The sequence below is a fragment of the Mauremys mutica genome, chromosome 2 (genome assembly GCF_020497125.1).
Source record: "Mauremys mutica isolate MM-2020 ecotype Southern chromosome 2, ASM2049712v1, whole genome shotgun sequence".
NCBI classification, from domain to species: Eukaryota; Metazoa; Chordata; order Testudines; family Geoemydidae; genus Mauremys; species Mauremys mutica.
Window position 1 is genome coordinate 288,442,940 of NC_059073.1, and position 21,585 is coordinate 288,464,524.

Here is a 21,585-nt window from a genome sequence, read left to right on the forward strand (position 1 = left end):
CGGGGGCTGCTTCTTTCAAGCCGCCCAGTCACAGCTGCACTTTGTCATCTCACAGGACCCACAAGGAACAGCTCTTTGTACAGGAAGAGGTGAAATTGTGCAGAGCAGTCACCACATGAATCATGTTATTCAAGGAGGAAAACAAGCTGCTTCCTTAAGCAGTCAAGTAGGCTTCCCTGCCAAGGACAATTACAGGCTCTAGTTCAGCAACACACTTCAGGACATGCTGAACTTTTATAATAAATAATATCCCCTAGCTCGGTTTGCCCATGGATCTCCAAGTGCTTTACAAAGGAAAGTCGTATCATTATCCCCGTTTTACGGACGGGGAAACTGAGGCACGGAACAGTGCAGCGACGTGCCCAGGGTCAGCCAGCAGAACTGGGAATAGAGCCCAGGTTCTCTGAATCCCAGGCCAGTGCTCTGTCCACCAGACCCCCTGTGCTTAAGTCCCAAGGACTTAAAAGTCAAGCCGACGCTTACGTGTTTTGCCGCACAGGGATGGGCTGCTTGAATGGTGGCAGCAGAGGACGCCAGTGACTCAGGATGTTCTGCCTCACAAGGACCAGCAGAAAGCTCCTCTAAGGCTCCGTCTGCACAGGGACACTCAGGAAAGTTACGGTGATTCAAAGTGTGCTGGACTCCAGGTGGATGATCTCATTCAAGAGACAGGTGGCTTTGTCTCACTATAACTTAATTTGAACTCTCCCCACTCCGATCCCAGTGAGCAGCCCCTGGCTCAACAGCATGCAGGGGGCACTGGGCCCCTTGGTAGCTTCTCAGAGTCTCCTCCCACCTCTCCCAGCAGCGCTAAAAGCCAGTTCTCTCCCCCTTTCCCAGCAACGCGGGGCGCTCAGCTCCTCAGACGGAAGCATTTCAAGCCCAACAAGCTGTTACCCGCTAGCAGAAAAAGACCTTTGAAAACTAAGTGCTTCCAGATGCACGTTTGTCATTTCTAGGTGCGGAAATCTAATGTTACAGAGCTGCTGGGGCCTCCTCCCGGGACTATTCTATTAACGGTGTGGAGAGAGGTGCTTTCTGTCTGCCTCGCCTCCTGTTTGGTAATAGTCCAGAATTAACTGATCTGGGCTCCCTACCACTCCTGCGGCTTCTTTGTCCCTTGTAGGGTGACCAGATGGCAAGTATGAAAAATCGGGACAAGGGGTGGGGGGTAATAGGCGCCTTTATAAAACAAAGCCTCGAATATTGGGACTGTCCCTATAAAATCGGGACATCTGGTCACCCTAGCTCCCTTGCAATCAGCGAAGTCACAATCCGCAGATGTGTCTGAAGTCACTGGGGATCGTGACTTCTAGCAGGGAACAAGTACCAGGCCCAGGGCCTGATCCAAAACCCCTTGAAGTCAATAGGAGTCTTTCCACTGGCTTCAGAAAACGCCAGATCAGACCCCAAACCCTCAAAGCCTATGGGAGTTGGGGGCACTCAGCACTTACACCTGGAGGACCCACTATGCAGCAAAGAAATGGGCCACATTTCTCATGCCCTGCACCTTGTGGAGTTGATTATACCAGGGTAAAGTGCATATAAAATGCTACCAAATTGGAACGGTTGCATTTTGCACTGGTGTGATTGATGGCACAAGGTGCAGAGCAATAGAGAATTGGGCCCTCTGTTCCCATGCAGATGTCCTGACGAGAGAGAAAAGGAAGTAACATAAAGACAGAAGATAGGAGATGTCTGAGCACTGGCAGAGCTGGCTCAAGAGGGGGATAATTTTCAAAGCTCCTGTACAGGAATCAGCAGCACTTTCAGGCTAAAAGCAGCTTAGGAAAAGAAAATCAACATACTGAGAATTCCTGGACTCAGCGCTCTGCAAAACCGTCCCATCCTTCTTGGCTTTGGTATCTTCGTTCCCAGCAGGGAAAGAATCACACACTTTCCCGCTTCACGGATTCTGCTGGCCAGGGAACTTAGATAGGAACAGCCCGCAAAGGCAGATCTTCAAACTGTTTCTTTTCCTCCCCTCCTTCAAATCAATCTCTCTTCCCGCTGCACACGCCTGGAGAGACTAACGCTGGAGCTTGGCTGGGGAAAGCTTCCTGATAGAGAGGATCGCTCCAATAGGAGCGGGGCATGGGAAGGCTGACTCACGGACTGAGTAAACACCAAGAAGACGTGCTGCAAATTCCTTTCCACTGGGGACACAAAGGGTTCTTTTTTCCTTTGCCAATTCCCCCCAAGAGTTATACTCTGCTCTGAAATTCACCCAGAAAAATGACAATGTGATGACTCCAGTTACAGCACAGAGCCCTTTGTACCTCAGAAAAAAATCAGGCCACTTATCTAGGTGTCAAACTAAGGATGTAGGGCCAAGTTATTTAAAAAAAAATAAAAAAATCAGGGACCTGAAGTTAGGCTCCTAAATGCATATTCAAGCACCTAACTAAGGGCCCTGATTTTCCAGAGTGCTGAGTGCACAGCAGCTCCTGTTGTGCAGGAACCAGATTTTTCATTTGTGGAGGAATTTTACTATTTTGAAATTTCTTCCATTCTGGAAGGAAAACAAAAAACATCAACATTTTCTGTGAGCCAAAGTTCCGCACCCACAAAAAAAGTTGTATTTTGGGTCCATCCAAATGTTTCATTCTGATTTGACACTGGTTTTGTTTTACACTGCCCGATGCCAAATGCAAAACTGAAATGAAAAGCCATTTAGCGAGAAAAAAATCAAAACGGCCCCGTTCTTAACAGGGCAAAATGGAACCTAGCGCCCTGATCGAAAGGCTGGTTTTCATTTCCAAACGCGTCATGGTCAAAGGCCACACGTTTCTGTGAAACTTCTCACTTTTACCTAATCGGCATTTTCTGATGGCGAGACATGCCACCCGAAAGTGACCCGCCAGCTCTAGCTCCCACCGAGGCCGCATTCACTTTCCCATGGCTCCGTTTTGCACTGTGCCATAGCCAGCAGGTCCCGGCTCCGCTGTTGGCAGACAGGGCTTGAGCACTGGAGCCAGGGTGGCCAGTATCTAGAGAGGGATCATGGAGCCCCAGAGCTGGTGAAGAGGAACAACTCCCCATTGGTTCTACAGCGGGAATCCTGCCCCTTTCCCCCAGTAGCTTTCCATAGGGGGAAAACAAACTTTACATCCCTGTCAGGTCCTGCCTGTGGGGCTGCCTCATGCCATGTGGCAATTTGGCCATCAGATTCGAGGTAACTAAGCTGGGCAGGTTTTATCCTCTTGGCATTGACAGAGAGGGATCTCAGTGCTTCATCCCGGCAACCAGCACTGGGATCATCACAAATCATCAATCACAGCCAGTTGTAATGACAGAAACCTTGTCTCTTGGCTCCTAAAACATGCGTCTGTACCATCTGGGCTAAAGGAGAATCTCCATCAGCTGTCTGTACTACCAGGGTTTATATCCTTTCTATGGGCCAGCCTCTGGGGCCCACATAATCACCTATGAGCTATGGCCCTGATCCTGCAAATGTATCCCAGCGGTTAGATCCTTACATCTGAACAGCATCCAACTAACTTCAACAGACTCTGCGCAAGCATAAAGCTCTCTCTGTGCGGATCCTGTTGCAGGATCAGGAACTCAGCCTCCCTGAGCTCTAGCATGTGTTTCCACCCCAGAAAACATCAGACAAAGGAAGTCTGTACTGAAAAGCAGGGTCAGTGTTGCAGACATAGTGGATTCTCCATTCCCAGGTACTGTGGTGTCATCATTTATACCAGCGCAAAGTAGGTGTAAAACACTAATTGCTGTACACGCACTCTGCCCAAGTGTAAGTGACTGGAGAATCAGTCCCTGCACTCTCAGCTGAACTCCCTTTGGTTTGTTTGTTCTCTACGCAGGAGGAGTCTGAGGATTTTACAGTGCTTTGGCCAGCCGCTGGATGACAAATTAGATCTGCTTCTGCCGGAAGCCAAGCCTTGAAGCAGTTGTAAGAACTGACTGCCTTCCTGGCTGCAGTCAAAGAAAAATCTCTTTAGCTTTTGGAAGCTGTTGCACTGTGGAAGGAACCACAGCTGTCATGAAGAGAAAGCAGACACTGCGCATCACCAAACGCAGCTATGCCAATTACACGGCTCAGTGGGTGCAACTTGGAGAAACTGAGCTAATGGTTTCAGGATCAGTCACTACATTTGGGGGGGCTTCAAATTCTGGGTGCCCAGCTTTTTAAGGGGCCTGTTATAGAGAGGTACAAAGCATCTGCAGCTCCCATTGACTTGAATTGGAATTGTGGCCTGTGGTGTTAAAATGAGCTCCCAGCGCTCACAATTAGTAGCCTGCATTTGAAAATCTGGGCCTACATATATTTGCAAGAGGTATATAATGATCTGACGACCGCACCCTCATTTCTAGGGTCTGTGTCACCAAAAAGCTCCTTTTGGCCACAAATATATTTGGCAACACAGATGCTGCATCTGTGGGAGGGATAGCTGAGTGGTTTGAGCATTGGCCTGCTAAACCTAGGGTTGTGAGCACTATCCTTAAGGGGGCCACTTAGCGATCTGGGGCAAAAACTGGTCCTGCTAGTGAAGGCAGGGGGCTGGACTTGATGACCTTTTGAGGTCCCTTCCAGTTCTAGGAGATTGGTATATCTCTAATTATTACCTCCTAGGGACAGTAACACACAGTTGTAAGAAGAAATTATGTGGCTTGAACCAGTTGTAAGCAACAAGCACTTGTAATCTGGATGCATCATGTTCCATTGTAGGTGGACTACGAGCAGTGAACTTCGGCTCTCTGGATCTTAATCCATGAGCCTCTACTGCCTGAGTTCCAAGACCCACCTGTGTTAGCCAATGCCAGTGGTCCCAACGCAGTGCCCGCGGATGCCATGGCATCTTAATGCGCCCGCGCCCTGGCCCCCGGGAGAGCACCTGCCGAAATGCCACCGAATTCAGCGGCATTTTGGCGGGGACACCTCTCGATGACGTCGCTTGTCAATGGCAAGCGGCGTCATCGCCGAAATGCCACCGAAATTAGGTGGCATTTCGGTGGGTGCTCCACCACTGCTGTGGTCCTTCGGCTGGCGCCCACCAGCCAAAAAGGTTGGGAACCACTGGCCAATGCTATAGAGGGCTGTGTAATGGAATGCTAATCCATATTATGCCATACAGCCACTAGGAGGCACTGTGTGTAAAACACCTCATTTAAATGAACTTCAGCCACACCTGGCAGTAGGGTGACCAGACAGCAAGAGTGAAAAATCGGGACGGGGTGATGGGTAATAGACGCCTATATAAGACAAAGGCCCAAATTTTGGGACTGTCTCTATTAAATCAGGATATCTGGTCACCCTACCTGGCAGAGCATCAAAGGATCTTATGGTGAACACATCTGGTGTGTATAAGCAACGGCTGGAGTTAGTCTTATATCTGACACAGGAGCATGATGGACTCATCAGCTTCTAGCCATCACCAGAGGGGTTAAAGAAGATAGAGTCTCATGGATCACATGGGCCCTTTTCGGGTTTGTGTACATGCACTGTAAACCCGGGTCTGTGGGACCCAGGCTCATAAACTCAGCGTTTCCAAGTTCATGTTAGAGCGTCCACACTGCACTGGGTTTAAATTGCTGGACCTGGTTCTCAGAGGCACAGCGGGACTCGAGCTCTGACCTGTCCCCCAGCAGGGTCCTAGGGCCTGGTCCCGAGTGCCTGCTGACCCTGGTCAGACTGATTTGTGTGTGGTCGGAAGATTGCAGTCAGAGGTTGGACTTTGTGTGCAGTAAAGTCAGACCTTAGACACCTGTGGAAACTTCACCTTTGCCTGTGTGTGTTTTAATTTGTATTGCCGGTTACAAGCCTCAGCTGAGACTGGCGACCCCTTGTGCTAGTCTCTGCCCCAAAGAGTTCTTAGTCTAAACAGACAAGACAGACAAAGGGTGGGAAAACAGAAGCAAAGTGATTTGACCAGGGTGACACAGGAGGTCAGTGGCAGAGCCAGGAACAGAAGCCAGGCCTTGTGACTTCCAGGCCAGTGCTTCTAACCACTAGAACACACTGCCTGCTGCGTGTATGACAGACAGCAGATTTCTGAGTGCGCCTGAGTCCAGCAGACTCAAATTTGAAAATCTTTAAGGCTTAATCTCTTTTTTTCAGCATTATAAGAAAGGATGGAGAGGGCCCCGATTGTGAGACAGTCCTGCCCCATAGCGTTTACAATCTTGGTTAAAGACAAATCCAGTGGATGAAACGGACAAATGGGTGAAAAGTGTATGCCTGGCTAATGGAGAGGGGAAGGACTGGTTGTTGTAGGGACCGTTCTCTCTTTTGCCTCTGAACAGGGACAGATTTGCATGTGTGTTTAATCAGGTCTGTTACTATGCCCTTAGCCAGAGGGCGGAATTTTAGAAATAGGAAATAAATAAGGGAAAAGCAAGCGTCCGCAGGCATGACCCAACACTGTGACTGAAATGGGAGGCTGAATGTTCAGAGAACACAGGATCTGGTCCGATACACAGCACGCTCTTCACTGCTGATGATTTGATGCAGCAGAAACTTGTCCGTTGGAACAGAAGCCTGGGGCCAGGGCACATCTTTTTTTCATTTCTGCTTTGGAGAGAGACCTGACAAACCACAACCCCCCCTCTCCCCCCACAAATTAGAAAGCATAAACATTCTGGGACCAATCCCAAAGACAGAAGGAAAATTCCGTCCCTGCATCCATCTAAGTCATTTTGGTTACACACAATCTGTGTTGGATTCATGCACTTCACGTGGCTGTTTCTTACTAAGCTTTGTAAGAAAGAGACAGGCAAAGACATGAAACTATAATGGAGACCCAGAGGTATTTATAGTACTCACTGCTTGGCCTAAGTACTGTGAAGATAAATAAAGACCTCCAGGATTTGCTTTAGGGTGTACTGAGGATCTGTTCTCTTTCCCTGAGGAAGGATAAAGTAGATGACTCTAAGGGTATGGCCCTATGTTATTTTTAAAGTTATTACTAAATGGGCCCAGTTCTCCTTTCCCATTGATGCGAATCGAAATTTACTCCATTGGAGTCAGTAGAGTTGTACTGGTGAAAGAGAAAAATCAGCCTAAAACCACCCCAAGATATATATTAAAACTAAGTTCTTTGCTGTATCAGTGCTTGAGAAAACATACTTAATGTGTTTCAATGTATGCAATTGCCCACCCCAAGAGCTCCAAAATCATGCCTCGGACTCTCAGAAATCATGAAATCATTTTAAAATTCATGAGGTTACTTAAAATATATTTTAAAACAGTTGGGTCCTCTTTATTTGACTTGGTTTTTGAGGCGTTAGCGGGTCATGTTTTCATGCTTTTCTCTGCAACCAGGAAGTTTAGAAACTATATTTTTTTCATGAAAGCTGAAATCATGTTCACATGATTCCTAAAACTGGGGTTTTATGAAGAAATACCAAACAACATGAGAGTTGCCAATACTGCATATGTGAGCCTCATTCTGCACCTCCTGATATAGTCATTTACCCTCTGCTAAGTCACTGTGCCGTGGATGTAAAACACCCGCCAGATAGCAGGGTAGCATTTCACCACCACTTTGCCCAGGGGAAGCGGTTCCACAGGGGAAAGGCAGTGGAGAATCAAGCTCACCAGGAACACAAATGGACCTATCTACATCAGTGCTTCATAATCCCCTTGGCATGGGAGTCCAAAGTGAAATGCATTCCCAAAATGCACTGCTTGCTCTGCCTCACCTGTCCATCGGCTTTCACCGGTGCGACAGCTCTTTAAAGAACCCGCCCTCATTCCATCACTGCAAAGAGATTCAGGCAGGAACCACCAGTAGGAGGTTAAGTTAGGCATCTATTCATATTGGCTACGGCTAGAGCTCCAATTTCACCTTCTTTCCCTTTAGAAACGCTGGGCCCAATCAGGCAGCATTACCCACTAACACAGGGGTCGGCAGCCTTTCAGAAGTGCTGTGCTGACTCTTCATTTATTCACTCTGATTTAAGGTTTCGCGTGCCAGTCATGCATTTTAATGTTTTTAGAAGCTCTCTTTCTAGAAGTCTATAATATATAACTAAACTATTGTTGTATGTACAGTAAATAAGGTTTTAAAAATGTTTTAAGAAGCTTCATTTAAAATTAAATTAAAACGCAGAGCCCCCCGGACCGTTGGCCAGGACCTAGGCAGTGTGAGTGCCACTGAAAATCAGCTCGCGTGCCGCCTTCAGCACACGTGCCATAGGTTGCCTACCCCTGCACTAACAGAACTATAGGTTCTGGCCCATTGACTAGGTTCTACCTGCAAAAATATGCATGCACACGTCATTTTGTGTACCCAAATGCCGGGTTTCCCCAACAAGGCATGAACACTCACATAAGAGACCTTTCATTTTATTTTCACAGCGCTGCAAGACAAGCTAAGACCAAAGGAATACAATCACCCATAAACATATCCCACACATGCAAATCCACCATTGCACTACACAGACCAGTTCGGGGCCAGCCAACGTCGAAGTGCCCAAAATAGGGTGCACACTCATTGTGGGTGCCTAGTAACTAATGACACACAGAGGCAGCTAGGTCACACTTTTGTCTGCACAGACAATGCCTGATTTTTCCCTTTTGCGGCCACAGCTTATACAGCCATGTTTGGTCCAGGGAGAACTGGGGAAGGGAGGAGAGGAAAAGAGAATGAGTTTTTGTCTGGGAGAAGAAGGATGGTCCAGTGATTAGGGAACTAGTCTTGGGACACCTCGGTTCAACTCCTGCTCTGTCACTGGTTTCCTGTGTGACCACATGAGCAAGTCACTTCGCCTCACTGTGCCTCGGTTTCCCATTTGTAAAACTGGGATAACAGAACTGCCCTACCACACTATGTTGTGGATGAACCCATTAACGACTGCGAGATGCTCAGATATGACAGTAATGGGGGCCAGATAGGAACTTTAAATTGATTTCCAAAAAGCCATTGTGTGATTGATTGAGCACCTGAAATTCTCTTTTTTTTTTAAAACCCTAGGCTGGTAGAATTATTCTGCACATTGACATTACAACAAGTGCAGAATGAACAACTGATATAACCGATATGCCGTAACCTTGTGTTTATCATCATCTATACAGTGTTGCCACCTCGTGGTTTTATTGCTGGTCTCATGAGAATGAATGTTTCTCTTAAAGCCTCAGCTCCTGGAGTCATGTGGTTATATGAGACTCTCAGCATGCATGTTTTTAAAAACAGTAAATTTCTAGCCCTCATGTCTGTGAGGAAAAGCTTATAAATGCAAAACAAGTGCACCCTGAAGGTTCAGAAACCTCAAGGTAAACACAAACTACCCAAAATAGATGATTAAACAGCCCAAGTGATTTTTAAACCAATGCCATGATCTTTGGGGGGCCTGACTCATGATTCCTGATTGGGATTGGCAATGCCATATTGATATCACAGTAGCACCTAGGGTATGTCTACAGTGCTACTAGCAGTGAGCTTCCCAGCCCAGGGAGACAGATCACGCTAGCTCCGCTTGAGCATGCTAAAAATAGCAGTGGGAATGCTACAGCACAGGTGGTGGCTCAGACTAGCCAGCCAAGCACAGACCCAGGGGTCAGTCGGGCTTGGACTTGGGTGGCTAGTGCCACAACGGCCACACCGCTGCGTTCAGTGCACTAGCACAAGTGAAGCTAGTGCTGGTCTCTCTACCCGGGCTGGGAGGCTGTAAACATATCTCTAGTGTCCCAATCAGGCCAGGACCCCATTGTGGTATGGGCGGTACAGGTACGCTTATATTCCAGGGCCTGGTGAACTTACTGTCCTAAGAAAGCAGCAAAGAGTCCTGTGGCACCTTATAGACTAACAGACGTATTGGAGCATGAGCTTTCGTGGGTGATGCACTTCATCGGATGCATGTGAAGCGAAGGAGTGATTACTAGCTCTGACACCTGTAGCACGCAAAATCACTCCTACCTGAATTCGGATGCATGTCAGACATGCATCCGACGAAGTGGGTATTCACCCACGAAAGCTCATGCTCCAATACGTCTGTTAGTCTATAAGGTGCCACAGGACTCTTTGCTGCTTTTACAGATCCAGACTAACACGGCTACCCCTCTGATACTTACTGTCCTAAAGACGTGATACAACAGGTGAGTCCCTCTCTCACACACACACAGTTTCTTTGTGCTCTGCAGCTGAACTTCAACAAAAGTTACTGAAACCTCCAAGTTTCAAAAGGACATTTTCACAAGCGTTTAATTTTCAAAATTCCTTTTGTTTTGTAAATGGCACCATTGATATGAAGCCTAGTCAACGGAACAAGAGGCGTTAACAATAGCTTCAGGTACCTGCCCCTGTGGTTTTGCAATCCAGCTTTCCTGCTTTTGTTTCTCGACCCAGCTGATGCCTGGGAGAAAGACAATGGAAACTGGACTGACTATACAGGGTAGGGGAGCCATTCCCAGGATCTTTTTCCATAGAAAATTGCTCGTCGTGTTTGAAAGCCAAATTTGGATCCAGATCCCAATTTTGGAAATAGACTTTAGTTAAAAAATGTTAAAGCTTTGAGTTTCACTGGGAGTTAGGCTGCTAAGTTACTCAGGCACTTTTGAAAATCTTACCCAAGTTCTTTTTCAGATCTGGATCAAGTTCCCACCCATTCTCATCTCTTTAATGGGCTGAACCAATACCTCAGATCCAAATTTGGGGGCATTGAAAATACAGACCGGAGTCTCAATTCTACAGCTTAAACTCATCTTTAACGTAAGACATTATATGGACTTTGAAAGTTGGTATAAGGAAAAACAGAAGGTAAGCCAAATTTCACGCTTCCCAATCTTGTTAATATCACAAGGGTCAATACCTTGGGATCTCACAAAGGCAAAGGTTAAAGTGTGAAGTGCCCCCTTGCTGTGAAAACCATATTTTATTCCTACCTGAGATACACATGGAGCTGTATATTATTAACAGAATTATTAGGAGTTCCCTACCTTTCACGGAGAGGAAAAAAATAGCTGCTTCTTTGCTGCAGATCTTCACTGCATAGCCGGAAAGCTTTGAAAAAATCACTGCTGTTGGTGACTTCAGTACTAAAAACAAAAAAAAGAAAGACAATTCATCATTCTTTGGGTTCAGGCAGGCAGCTCTCCCCACCAAGCACTATGAGGCATCATTTCAGATTCCACTCTCAAGGGCCTCATTGTTCCATCTGCAGAACTGCCAAGAATAGTACAAATTTCTCAATCAAAGGTTTTGCCCCTTGCTTCATTCACTTCTTCCTGACAGAGAAATCACCTCATGGGCATGTGATCATGGGTAGCTACTACAAAACCACCATAACAAAAGACAAAGGCTGGACACCAGTAAAAGAATATCCTTCTTGCACTTCTGTCAAATGACCTGCAGAGAATGTTATAAAAACACAATATTTGTATTGTGGAGCTAAGACAAAGGAGAAGGACAGGACATCTGGTTTTCACTCCCAGCTCTACCCTGATTTGGTAGGAGTCAGATTCTGAAACCCATACTCCCGTTCAGTAGAAGAGAGCAGCTAGACAACTCCAGACTAGAAATACGGTGCAAGTTTTTAAGTGAGGGTAATTAACCATTGAATCAATTTAACTAGTGGTGTGGTGGATTCTCTGTCACTCAGTCTTTAACTCAAGATGTTTTTTTAAAAGACATATTCTAGCTCACACAGAAGTTATGGGCAGATAAGGGTACAGACTGTACCCTTATGTTCACCACTTTTACAAGTCTATGATACATTGTATACAAAGTAGGCCTTGTGAGGTATCATTTGAAAATTCATAATTTGCTGATCATTATTATTCTGGTAAAACATGTGGCAACATTGTATGTAAATTTATAAGATTCTACTGTATAACATTACTGACACATGCTCCAAGTTTAGAAAAGTAGGCACAAACCCGTTCCTCAGAGAAAAGAGCAATCTGATGCCTCAGCCAGGTGGCAACAAAATCAATTGGACAATCATCTTGTTAAACAGCCATTCTTTAGCAGGAAGAAGGGTGTGAGTGAGAAAGTTGCACCTTGGCAGACAGACTTGCTGTCCCCTGAACCCCAGCTGGAGATGATTATCAGAGAGACGGGAAAGAGGTAAAAATGAGGAACAGAGGATACAAATCACCTCTCTCCCCTCATCTCTACTCATGGCATCAACAACATTTGAAAGATAAAAGGAGCATCGTCAAACTGGGGGAGAGGTCTTGGCTGAAATATCCAGCCAGACTGCTGTGATCCTGTGGTGAGAAAAACCTTTTTGCTTTAAGTTCACTTAGCTTGATAAGTTAGTTATTAGTTTGCGTTTTACCTTTTATTTCTTTGTAACCAATCCTGACTTTTATGCCTCATTACTTGTAATCACTTAAAATCTATCTTTCTGTAGTTAATAAACTTGTTTTAGCTAAACCAGTGTCTGGAACTTCCATTTGAGATAACAGAGTTTGTGCATATCATTTTCTATTAATGAAACGACGGACTTTCTATGAGCTTTTACTGCACTGTAGGAAAGAGCTGGCAGTACAAGATGTACTCTTCTGGGGATATGTCTGGGACTGGGAATTTGTTGGTGTCACTCTTCAATATAATTCAGGAGTAGGTGGCTAGAAGCAGTCTATAATTCAGGTAGGAGTGATTTTGCATGCTACAGGCTGTGTGTAAACAGACCAAGTGGGGTTGCTCTCAAAGTGAAGCAGTGTGAAAGGCACCCCAGGTTGGAGAGTTGAGAGGACACAGCTGTTCCACAGTCCAGATTGTACCCTGAGGAATGTCATACTGTGTTATGCAGATGCTTACAGCAGAGGGTCAGAATGGCCCCTGCTGGTTTTATAATCTAGGAATATTTTACTCCGATCAATGGGACTCAGTGGTGGATTTAGAGTTAGTGGGGACCCAGCCAAGAAAAAGAAAGCCAGACCCCTGTCCACTCCAGGCGTGGGTCCAGACGTGGGTGTAGGCCGCGGGGCGGCAGCCAGGACCACAGGCACAGGAAATAGGGGTGCGGGCAGGGCTGCCGACAGAATTGCCGGGTCCCTGGGCAAGGTGAGGGGAGGCGACTCCGGATCCCTGGAAGGGGCGGGCTGGGGCTAGCCTCCCCCAGCCAGCCCTTCAGTGCTTTTAAATCGCTGGGCCCCAGGGCAGCTGCCCCTTTTGCCCTCCCACCCCCATCAGTTTTATGTGGGGCTCCGCTGCCACCCCGCTCCACTTATGTTAAAACATATTGTTAGGAGCACAGAACCGCCCGGGCTCCTGGGGAGACAGGGAGGTACCTGCGCCCAGCCATGGGGGCTGCCGTGCGGGCTTTGCAAGGACCCATCGGCCAGGGGAGGTGAGCAGAGAGTCCCAAATGTGATTGATCTCTCCTCATATGGAAACTGTACCATACCCCAATCATTTCTGTTGCCCTTTTCGGAACCTTTTCCAACTCCAATATATCTTTTTTGAGATGGGGTGATCGCATCTGCACGCAGTATTCAAGATGTGGGCGTACCATGGATTTATACAGAGGCAATATGATATTTTCTGCCTTATTATCTATCCCTTCTTAATGATTCCCAACATTCTGTTCGCTTTTTTGACTGTTGCTGCACATTGAGTGGATGTTTTCAGAGAATTATCCACAATGACTCCAAGATCTTTCTTGAGTGGTAAAAGCTAATTTAGACCCCATCATTTTATCTGTATAGTTGGGATTATATTTTCCAATGTGCATTACTTTGCATTTGTCAACACTGAATTTCATCTGCCATTTTGTTGCCCAGTCACCCAGTTTTGTGAGATCCCTTTGTAGCTCTTCCATTCCCCATCTGTAAAATGGGAATACTTCCTTTCTCCCACCCTTTGTCTTGTCTATTTAGACTGTAAGTTCTTGGGGGCAGGGCTGTTTCTTATTAAGGTTACATACAGCACCTAGCACGATGGTGTCCTGGTCTCAGTTGGGGCATCTAGGCGCTACCGTAATACAAATACACTTAGAATGGTTTAAACCAGCATTCAATGTGACATTTACAAGCTAGTTAACAACCCTTGGACTGTCCCATGACGACAACGGAACTTGCCCATCTTAACCACAAACCCATTGGGACTTCTAGCTCGCACTCAATCAACCCAGCTCAGTCCTCAACACCTGCTTCAAAAGCCAGGCTTTGCAGCATGTGCAAATGCAGGCTCTGCATGATCAAAGCAACTTTCAGGGGTGAGAGGCCTCTTGCCATGAACCCCTTATCCACAGATCCTGCCCTTTTAAACCAAGGGATTTCTAGCTCTGACACCTCCACTGACTGCAACTGCCGCCGGATGGCACAGACAGTGGTAGCAGGCTCCAAGGTAAACCAAGTCCCAAACCATCTAGGGCTTCATCGGTTAAAGCCAACAGCTGGCATCCCATTTGGTGGTGCTCAGAGTAGATCATGGCGCACCAGTGTTGGGTGCTCTGTGGATAACGTCCCACTCAACAAGCAGGCAGACTCATGCCTCAGCAATAGCTGTCCATGCTCTAAGGCAGAGGCAATAACACAAGCCCCTTTAAACCACAGATCTCAGCACATCCAGTACAAGGGTGGAAATCTGTTTGACTGTATCCAAGTCAGCAGAGACAGCGTCGGGCTTGTGAGCTATCTTGGCTGTGTCCAGTTGGTTTATTTGTACTTAGCTGTCTTGATCTTTTCCCCTCATCTATTTTTTTCTTGGAGCCCTGCAGTTACTTTTTGCTCTTTTCACCCCTATTCTCCAGATTCTGCCTAAAACAAACATGACTAGGCCGAGCGTGTGCCAAAACATTTAACACGTTGTTTCCCTTAACCTAGCAAATCCCCAGCCAGATCAGCACGAGCTACGTGACTTCCTGAAGAGCTGTTTCCATTCTCCCAGGTCCCACTTCAAAGCTCCCACTGCGCCAGGTCCTGTCCCACGCACAAAGTCCCGGCCCAGCCTTCCGGGGCCCAAATTCTGGCCAGCAGCTGATAGAATTCCGGTCTCATCAGCATGTCGGTCGCTTAAGCAGAGGCCGATCGGCTTCGTACCTGTGGCTCTGCAGTCTAAAGACAGATTAATCCTCGAGCCGCAGGAGCAGCAGCAGCCTTAGGAGAACCGAAGTGAGCGACCGGGCTCTAAATGGCCAGCGCAGCAGCTCTGGGGCTGATGTTTCTCTTCCAGGGGAATGGAAGGAAACACTTAGAGAAACGACAGTTCCACACAAAGACGGGTCCCACGTGAACCCCGCTTCCAAGGAGACAAGGAGCGCTCGCCATGCCCATTTGTTTTGCGTGAATGGTGGCTTGCCAACATGGTTGATGCCAATAAACATCCACGACCTATTTTCCAGTGCAAAACTCACAAAGTCCAGATCTTCACGTGGTCACTTCCCTGGGTGTCAAGGACGCAGCGGGGGTTTCTGAAGAGTGCTTTCTGAGGGAGGCCTTTGTACAAGAAAGAGGTGGGATTGTCACCTCTGCATCTGCTTCCCTCTTTTCTCTGGACCCACTCCTAGTCCTAGGGAACCGTTTGAGAGGAAAGATGTGTGATGGGTTTGGTCACAGAGACCTCCTTGGGACTGCACCTGATCTGCTGAGGCTACTTCTGAGCCCTTTTTCCCTACCAGCTTGGGACTTCAGTACTCTGTCGTGTTGAGCCAGACACACTGGCCTGCTGCAAACACAGACACAGGTCTGAGCCACGTCCCCCAAAGCTGCAGGCTTTAACGGGAAACAGCTTAAGAATTGCTCCTGTCTCTAGCACCCTATACCCAGTTCCCAATGGGATTCAAACCCCAAATAAATCCCTTTTACTCTGTATAAAGCTTATACAGGGTAAACTCATAAATTGTCTGCCCTCTATAACACTGATAGAGAGATATGCACAGCTGTTTGCTCCCCCAGGAATTAATTACTTACTCTGGGTTAATTAATAATAGATCACTTTTGTTTAAGTATAACAAGTAGGATTTAAGTGGTTCCAAGTAATAACAGACAGAAGAAAGTAAGTTACCAAGCAAAATAAAACTAAACCACACAAGTCTAAGCCTAATACATTAAGAAACTGATTACAGATAAATCTCACCTTCAGAGATGTTCCAATAAGCTTCTTTGACACACTAGACTCCTTTCTAGTCTGGGCCCGATCCTTTCCCCTGGTACAGTCCTTGTTCCAGCTCAGGTGGTGGCTAGGGGATCTCTCATGACTGCAGCCCCCTTTGTTCTGTTCTACCCCCCTATATAGCTTTGGCACAAGGCGTGAATCTTTTGTCTCTCTGGGTCCCCACCCCTCCTTCTAAATGGAAAAGCCCCAGGTTTAAGATGGATTCCAGTACCAGGTGACATGGTCACAAGTCCTGTGAGACCCCCCAAGCCTTCATTCTTCCTGGCCTGACTCACAGGAAGGCTTGCAAGTAAACAGAGCCATTTACAACCAGTTGTCCTAGTTGATGGGAGCCATCAAGATTCCAAACCCCCATTAATGGCCCACACGTTGCATGATTACAAGAGGCCCTCAGAGTTATATTTCATATTTCTAGTTTCAGATACAAGAATGATACATTTATACAAATAGGATGACCCACTCAGTGGATTATAAGCCTCGTAATGATACCTTACAAGAGGTATCATTTTGCATGAAGGTCTCTTGGGGGGAGGGATAGCTCAGTGGTTTGAGCATTGGCCTGCTAAACCCAGGGTTGTGAGTTCAATCCTTGAGGAGGCCACTTAGGGATCTGGGGCAAAAAATTGGTCCTGCTAGTGAAGGCAGGGGCTGGACTCAATGACCTTTCAAGGTCCCTTCCAGTTCTAGGAGATTGGTATATCTCCAATTATTACCTATAAGCATATTCCAGTTACATTATATTCACACTCATTAGCATATTTTTATAAAATCATATGGAGTGCAATGTCACAGGATGCACAAAGATGGAGCCAGAGGTGACATACACTGTGCCACGAGGTTGCATCGCCTTTACCTCCGGCCCATCCCGCCCTGTGGGACCTCCTATAAGAGCAGGGGAGCTGCCAACAATACACTAGAGCCGTGCTGCCTAGGAAGGGGAGACAATGGGAAGGAAATAACATGAAGGCTGGTCCAGGGCCATGGGGTGGATAGTCCTGCCATCCGGCAGATCCACCAGGATCTGCGAAGTGAACCCCCCTTTCCAACCACGCACATGCTCCTTCCAGACGAACGTTCAAGATGTGGCTGCCATGTGAATGAATTACAGCTCATATCACTTTTCATTTACAGACACCACTAGCATAAACCAAGCCGTCCCTGCCCGCACAGCACTGGAGAAACCCAAACACAAGCGAAGGTCATGTCTGCCGAGCATTTAAATAAATCAGTGCGTACGCACTGGGTCAGATCACTGGAAGTATAATTGCTTGCTGGCCTCTGCAGGGCAGTCTGCCATGTCACAATATAATTAGCAATCCAATATCAAATCAATAAAATATGTTAGATCATACTCCTGGCCAAAGGGAAATGTCCCCAGTGCACACTCTGGATAGCGTTAAAATGATCCCCTTCTACACAATGAATCAACACAGTCATGGGACTTAGCCACTGTGAACAGTGCTGTTGAATTATTTTGCCATTAACCAGCTTTATAGACGTGGCCCGCCACCAAAAAGATACCCAGCAAAATAGACAGAGGACCAAGACATGCTTAGCTATTTGGTTACCATTTATTCAATATGTTGTTTGCAGAAAAATGATCAACGACAAAAACACCAGATCGTTCGTGGACAAACATTTTTCACAAAAACAACGATGAGTCCGGTGGCACCTTAAAGACTAAGATTTATTTGGGCATAAGCTTTTGTGGGTAAAAAACCTCACTTGCGTCTGAAGAAGTGGGGTTTTTTACCCACGAAAGCTTATGCCCAAATAAATCTGTTAGGCCTGGTCTACACTATGGGGGGGGGGAGGGGGTTCGAACTAAGGTACGCGACTTCAGCTACGCGAATAGCGTAGCTGAAGTCGAACTACCTTAGTTCGAATTTCTTACCTGTCCAGACGCCGCGGGATCGAACTCCGCGGCTCCCCCGTCGACTCCGCCGCCACCGTTCGCGGTGGTGGAGTTCCGGAGTCGACGAGAGCGCGTTCGGAGTTCGAACTATCGCGTCTAGATTAGACGCGATAGTTCGAACTCCGAGAAGTCGAACTCTCCGCGTCGAACCGGCGGGTAAGTATGGACCTACCCTTAGTCTTTAAGGTGCCACCGGACTCCTCGTTGTTTTTGCGGACACAGACTAACACGGCTAACCCCTGATATTTTTCACAAAGTGATCACTCCATATCTGATCTTTCCATACTTGTCCTACCTGCATAACACCTTCAGAGAAGGCAAGCCTGGAAACTTAAATGTATAACTCTGCCATGAACATAACAGAGACACTGCTTTTATGGCTCATTTTACAACAATTTGTAACGTGCCCCATAGCCTGCTACCTTTAACTGACCACTTCAGACCCTTTATGCATAAAAATCTAACCCCCAATTACCCACTTCATTTCAAGTGAACATCTCTCACATTACCTCTTCGGCTTAACAATCTGTCCCAACCTGTATTTATCTCAAGACTTGTGTACACTAGGAAATTAGGTCGGCATCACTACGTTGCTCAAGAGTGTGAAAAATCCATACCCCTGAGCGGCGTAGTTAATCTGATCTAAGGCCTGGTCTGCACTAGGAAATTTGGTCAGTATAGTTACATCGCTCAGGGGTGTGAAAAATCAACACCTCTGAGCTATGCAGTTAAACTGGCCTAAACCCTGGAAGATGGAAGAATTCTCCTGTCGACCTAGCTACCACCTCTTGGAGAGATGGAATACGTACACTGATGAGAGAATCCCTCTCCTCGGTGCAGGTAATGTCTACACTGAAGCATTTCAGCTGTGCAGCTGTGCCACTGTAGTGTTTTAAGTGTAGGCAAATCCTCACTCTGCTTTCTTCACCAGATCTGAAGAAGAGCTCTGAGTAGCTTGAAAGCTTGCATCTTCTACTAACAGATGCTGCTCCAATAATTACCTCGCTTACCTTGTATCTCATTTATTCAATACTCAGACAGAGAATATTCACCTGCAAACAAGCAAACCAGCACACCCGTCCAATTGTTGTGAATATTAGCATTTGCTACACATGCCTGGCCTGTTAAATATGTATAATTAGAGAGTTCACTCGGTTTAACAAAATCACTAGGAACAACACATGTCATGGGTGTTGTAATGATGCTCATACTGTAACAGGGTAACACCGTGTTAAACAGAGAGATGATGGCTGTATTATTGTATAATGTCTTTAAACAAAACCTCACTGTTGTAATGATTCTTTTGTTGCTGATATACACACGGCAAGGATTTGTAACCCTATAAATACTTCCTAAATAAATAAATAGTATTAAAAAAGTGTCCTGATTCGAGCCGCTGCACAGCTGGTAGACACAGCACATGCCAGGCTGTGAAAGAAACTGCAAATGAACTTTAATTATCTGGTGAAGGGCCTGGCAGCTAGGGGTAGTCGCCATGCGGGGCCTGGATCAATTTGGTGCAGCCCTGCCTGCTAATCAAGATTACTGGGTTTTCCACCACTGCCAAAAATAAATAACATTAAATCCACATGAAGGGCTCAATCCTGAACTGAGGGGAAAACTCCCGTTGATTTGCAATGTGTCCCCAAAACAGACACAGCCGAGGCCGGAAAACACAAATGTACAGTCCCAATCCTGAGAGCTTTACTCAGCCTCTTATGAAAACTCCACTGAAGTCAAAGTCCCATCCTGCCCTCGTTTACACTGCTGTAAACTCCATGAATTCAGTGGGAGTTTTGCCTGCATCAGGACTGAATAGAAACTTTAGATTAGCACATAACGGCAGCTTGGAGAGAGAGGCGGATAAGATTTATTGGGGCCCTCAGCACAAAGAACATCGGGGAGACCCCCACAACCCCACCACAGGGTCCCGCTCCCTTCTCCTTTCCTTCCCCCCATGGCCCTGCCTCCTGGCCTGGCCGGAAGTCGGGCCGTGGTAAGAGCTGCCCAGGGAGCCGGGGCTGTTGTGAGGAGCCCTGAACCCACCACCTGTCCTGGATGATGTGCCCTGGAGGGCAGGGACAGGGGCCATGGGCTGGTCTCGGGCACCCCGGCTCCTCGCCCAGGACAGGTGGAGGGTCCGGGGCTCCCCACAGCTGCCCAGGAGGCATAGAAATAAATATGAATGAAAATAAATGGTTCAATGCACTAAAAATGTGGCTATCTTAAAGTTTCATCTTGTCAATAAATTGTTTGGTTTTGAATTAATGGTTCTGGCAGCAGATTTGGAGCCTGTAGTTTCAGGTGAGTGAGTGTGAACAGCTGCAGCGGCCTGTACACATAATACAGCGTTAGGCCAGAGAACTCTGCCTAAGGGCCATGAGACATGAGGTTTTCTATTGGAACAGTGTTGTCTATTGGCAGGTGTTGGAGACTGGGAGTCAGGACTCTTGAGTTCTCTAACTAGCAGTGATACCTGATTCACTTTGTGCTTGACTGTAGGCAATTCACTTAACCGCCGTGTGTTTCACTGCACCCATGTGTAAAATGGGGGGCAGGAGAGGGGTTGGGGGGACCCAGCTCCACGCATGAGCCGCACAAGAGGGAGAGGGAAGGAGAAGGGATCGGGGGAACAGCTCTGCACAGGAGGGAGGGGGAACAAGAGGGGTTTGGGGGGCAGCTTCACGCAGGAGGGAGAGGGAAGGAGAGAGACCGAGGGGCCCGGGTCCACATGGGAGGGAGGAAGACTGAGGGGCCCAGCTCTGTGTGGGAGGGAGGGGGAAGGGAGGGGGAGGAGGGGCTCGGCTCCACGCGGGGGGGTGGGGGGGAGGAGAGGGGCCGAGGGTCCCAGCTCCGCGCAGGAGTGGGGGGGGAAGGAGAGGGACCGAGGGGCTTGGTTCTGTGTGGGAGGGAGGAGGAAGGAGAGGGACCAAGGAGCTCGGCTTGGCGCGAGAGGGAGGTGGAAGGAGAGGGGCCGAGGGGCCCGGCTCTGCCCAGGAAGGGGGGGGAAGGAGAGGGGCCGAGGGGCCCAGCTCCATGCGGGAAGGAGGGGGAAAGAGAGGGGCTCGTTGGGGCCAGGGGGCCAGCTATATCAAGGAGGAATATGCTCAGTGCTCACCCTACCACAGCTCCCCTCTGGCCTGGCCAGGGGGCAGGGCCTCAGGAGGAAAGAGGGTGGCGGGACCCCAGGGGGAGGGAGAGGAGGAGCGGGGGGCAGGGCCAGAGTTCCACCCTGTTGGGGGCCCCCAATTGGCTGAGGCCCTTGGGCACAGCCCTATGGGCTTGGCCCCATGGGCCTAATCCGCCACTGCTTGAAGAGAGGGAGGGGAGTCAACTGGTGAGGGTGCAAGCTTGGGACTTAAGAAACCCAGGTTCAATCCTCTGCTCCATCGTCTTCCCTTGGGCAAGTCACTATGGGCTTGTCTACACTTCAAATGCCGCAGCGGCACAGCTGCTGTATTGTTTCAGTGTAGACGCTCCCTACACCATCACTATTAGATGGACGCCTGTCACGGATGATCTAGCCTCAGTGTGGGGGATGAACTCGCCGACCTCTCGAGGTCCCTTCCAGCCCTACGTTGCTATGAGTCTGTGGGTTAGATACTCAGAGTGGGAGTGGAGAACCAGGCACAGAACGGGAACTAG

The 21,585-nt window shown here is 47.7% G+C and overlaps 1 protein-coding gene across 4 annotated transcripts in view; it reads right to left on the reverse strand.

Annotated features, from left to right (window-relative positions):
• Positions 1 to 21,585, reverse strand: part of GJC2 (gap junction protein gamma 2) — a 133,540-nt gene that overhangs the window by 67,294 nt on the left and 44,661 nt on the right. For 3 of the 4 annotated variants that reach the window (XM_045003610.1, XM_045003611.1, XM_045003612.1), the window contains one exon: positions 10,898 to 10,996. The gene's annotated coding sequence lies outside the window, so the exon portion shown is untranslated. Of the gene's footprint in view, positions 1 to 1,808; positions 1,930 to 10,897; positions 10,997 to 21,585 lie in introns of those variants that run through there. The other variant, XM_045003613.1, reaches the window with a different exon arrangement.